At 39.1% G+C, this 4218-nt stretch overlaps 1 pseudogene; it reads right to left on the bottom strand.

The window, feature by feature from the left end:
- Window positions 1–279: 279 nt before the first annotated feature.
- On the bottom strand, window positions 280–1820 carry LOC130725692 (probable UDP-glucosyl transferase 73B6; annotated as a pseudogene).
- Between the last annotated feature and the right edge of the window lie 2398 nt (window positions 1821–4218).

The raw sequence follows: 4218 nt of genomic DNA, 5'->3' as shown, positions 1-4218 counted from the left end.
TAAATATGTCTATATAAACTAAAAAATCGATTCATTCATGTCTCAAACACAAGAACAATATCGCCAAAAACACTATAGTTCTATATGTGTTTTAAGTTGCAGGTTATAAAAACTTGAGAACACACTTTGTTTAAGGAAAATGGTCAATACGCACCTCTCCACCTTTATAGAAGAGAGATTAAGAGATATGATGTGTAATGTGATAAGAAAAAATATGAAATATAGAAAGAAAAACAAGTAGATATGAAATGAAAGATAAAGTGAGATGTGAATATATCATTATTTATTTAAAATAAAATTAGACATGTATGGCAGTACTTCACTAATCACCATTTGGTAAAATAACCCATTATTATTCCAACAAAAACAACACATAATGAATGGTGGCATAGAGCTAGAGACAGAGTTAGAGTCTCTCAATGTTTTGAGATGAGCAATCAACGCCGTCAAGTTCTGGTAGGATGAGCCCCCTGGTTTGAACAGGCGGCATTAGCCAAGTTCCCCAGCTCATGAACACGGCGTCTGATTTGCTCCGCTTCCTCACCACCGCCCATCAACCTCCTAACAGCCTTCTCAATCTTATCTCTGCTGATGACCACCCTCTCCCTCTCCCTCCTCCCACCACCCATGCTCCACTCCTCCGCACCCACCTCCACCCCAACCCCCCGCACCTCCGTCATCAGCTTCTCCGTGTAAAACTGGTCCCCCAGCACCGGCCATGTGATGATCGGAACCCCCGCGCTAACCGCCTCCAACGCCGAGTTCGAACCACAGTGCGTCAAGAACGCGCCCACAGAAGGGTGGCCGAGGATCAGCAGCTGCGGTGCCCACCCCCTCAAGATCATTCCCCTTCTCTTCAAACCCCTCCGGCAACCCACTTCTCCCTTCTCCTCCTCCTCCTCCTCCTCCTTCCCTCTCTTCTCCCGCCGGAACCACCCACACGAACTCCACGCTGGACGCTTCAATCCCACACGCCATCTCGTGAAGCTGTTCGTTGGAGAAACTACACATGCTTCCGAAGCAAACGTAGAGGACCGAGCTGGGTTTCTTGGTGCTCAGCCAACTCAACAACTCATCCGTGCTCACCACACTCTTTTCATGACCTCTCTCTGCTTTTTCCTTAGCGGTCCCGCGTACCAGAGATGCGGGGCCAAGGAGCCAAGCCTTGTGGCCGCCGGTGGTTCTCTCATAGTGTTGACGTACTCATGTCCGTCGAGCTCCACGAAGCTGTTGATTAACACGCCATGGCTTTTCAGCTCCTTCCTCAGCAGCGGCTCCACACATGCGGTCAACGCCTCTGGCGGGGAGGCGTTGAGCGCGATGTCACCGTGAGGCAGGCCGCTAATGAGGAAAGAGGAGGATCCTCTCTTTGCTCTCATGGCGCATAGAGCAAAGAGAGGGGAGGGTTGAAGGATAGTCTTGGGATATGAAGCTCAGTTGTGAGGTCATCGATCCATGGGAAGCAGTAGTCGGCGACGACGCAATCGGCCGGGTGGTGCTCCATGAAGAGTTGGATGGGTTCTCGGAGTAGTTTGATGCCTTGGTGGACCTTGAAGGTGGTTTGGAGGTCTGCCGAGGAGGAGAAGCTTTCGATGCCGTCCGGGAGGCCAACTTGGCGGGAGGGGAAAGGAACGGTGTGGAGGTGGAGGTTAGGGAGGGAGGAGTCGATGGTGGTGGTATTGGAGGGAGTGGTGATGATGGTAACATGTTGGCCGCGGGAGGCAAAGAGTATGGCTATGTCACACAGAGGGATCATGTGCCCCGGCTGCAAGGTATGGTATGAAGTAAAGTTTCAGTGGCCTTTGTTCACTTTCAAACATCCATAGCTACTGTAGTTGTGGCCAACACAAAATCGATATTACTTTTCTCTTCAACCTTTGATTAATTTGTGTGTATTTATAGATCAATGTTGTCAAAAGGTTTACATGTAAATGAGTTTAGCTACCCATAGTTTTGAAATGGACTAATTACATTTAAAATAAGTTTTTTAAGATAAATATATAGTATTTTTTTGGTACTTTGATAAATATATAGTATTGGTGTTATCTGAAATATTCAAGCTTAATCTCTTTTACGTGAAGAAGTTTCAAATTTAGAATCTTTCAATGGGGTCCATATTACGTTCTCAGTTTACCTTTAAGTATTGACTAGTACTTTCCACTCATGCGCTGCACGGCGAAGTTTGCTGTTGTAATAAACATATCATCAATTTATTCTAATATAATATAAATTTTGGGATGATGAATTGTAATCTAATGAGAATTAAGTTCCTTCATGTATGGCTATGAGATTCAGTACATATGTTTTTGCATGATTTAAGATTGAACAATTCCCCTGCATTGTGTGTTGCTTGAGTCATGTCTACATTGTTTGTTGATATTATACTACTAGTAATGATATATACACACCTCATTTGTTATACACTTCATTTTTACCTATTTTTATTTCTATCTCTCTCCTCTCATCATTTATCATATTTTATACTTTCTCTCTCTTACTTTTTTTTTTCTTTCTATCTCTCTCATCCTCCACCTCTTTCCACCTCAAAGATGAGGTGTGGACAAATAATTATCCATTATACTACTGCAACTCCAACAAAAACTCAAAAGGTTATTGTACACTCCACATTCATACATTCCACATTCATATATTATACTACTGCTATTCTACCAAAATCATATATTTTGACTATATATGATTGTACAGAAGAAGAGATTTCAAAGTTTCTTTACAAAAATCAGGGATAGCATATGAGTTGGGTCATTTTATCCGAGCGCTGTACGGCGAAAATTGATTATGTATTTCTAGGGTTTGTTATAAAATAATAATTTTAAAACCCTTGAGTTTTTTACCCGTGCGCTGCACGATGAAAATTGATTATATATTTCTTTCATTGGCAATAGTTTGATTTCAAAATTGAAAATAAAAACTTATGATTGTAACTTCGAATATGAAAAGAAATTTTGTTGGACCGAAAATTCAATTTACCCAATTGAAACAACACATTTTAATTGAAACTCAATTGAATTTAATAAAAGCATAATATTACAGCAATAAGGACATTCGGTTACAACATCATTTCAGTTGCTTGTTTTCACTCCCTGAATTCAATTCCATGGTTCCTGCAACAATATGCAAAATGGTTAATAATGAGAAAGATTAGTACAGTAGACTAATTTCTATGCGCATAATACACACAAATTAATATATAGTTAATGCATTAAAGGTTCTTTCCTTTTAAAAGAGTCTCTTGAAACTATTTCCTTATCCTACCCAACGTAACTTTGATAACTATTAGGGATTGTCTAAATTATCTATGTTATAAGTATAATTGGGCAAAAGGCCTCCCTCTCAAAATAAGAGGGACATCGCCGGTACATTGAGTGTTTGAGCTAGTTTTAATTATAGATATATATAATATTAAAATATTAAATGGTTGAGATTGAATCATTGAAAAGATTAAGTATCCATTTTTTAATCTTATTTTTTTTATCTCTAAAGATTGAAATATACATTAAGAATAATTTTATAATCTCACCTTAAAAAGTAGCTAGGGTATGCACTTGTGCCCTCTAAATTTTAGAGGCACCATAGCCATCGCCGTATAATTGGGTGTGCGTAAATAACTTTAGTGAAAATGATTCGTGAACATCACATGGTGTCAAACACTCATGATTTAATTTATGGGGTTAAAAATCAATTTGTGGCAATTCACAACCCTCACAAACCAAAGATGTTTGGGTATTTACTATAATTCAGTGTACACTAATCATTAGTGTAACTTTACCCATCTTTTGAGTAATAATTTCACATTTACAATCGTCTGCTAAATTATTGTACCTTATATTATAAATTATAATAATGTTCATGATCCATATACAACTCTGAATTATATACTCCAATTTCGTTTTCACCATTTGTCTTATTCTTATTTCTTTCTATTTTATCTTCCTGTCAGGAATCTATATAGCAGTTAACGCCCCCCACCCCCCTAATTATTATTCAATATAAAATCTATTCATAAGTTCAATATTCCAATGCCCAGCGGGAGAGTGCATGTGATGCATGTGATGTGAGAGTTCACACATATAGAATGGTCAACTTTGCTTCTTCCTTGTATTAAGTGTCAATATAAAATCTATTCATAAGTTCAATATTCCAATGCCCAGCGGGAGAGTGCATGTGATGCATGTGATGTGAGAGTTCACACATATAGAA

Source organism: Lotus japonicus, chromosome 6, assembly GCF_012489685.1.
Source record: "Lotus japonicus ecotype B-129 chromosome 6, LjGifu_v1.2".
Lineage (NCBI taxonomy): Eukaryota > Viridiplantae > Streptophyta > Magnoliopsida > Fabales > Fabaceae > Lotus > Lotus japonicus.
This window is presented reverse-complemented; position numbering and strand designations above follow the sequence as displayed.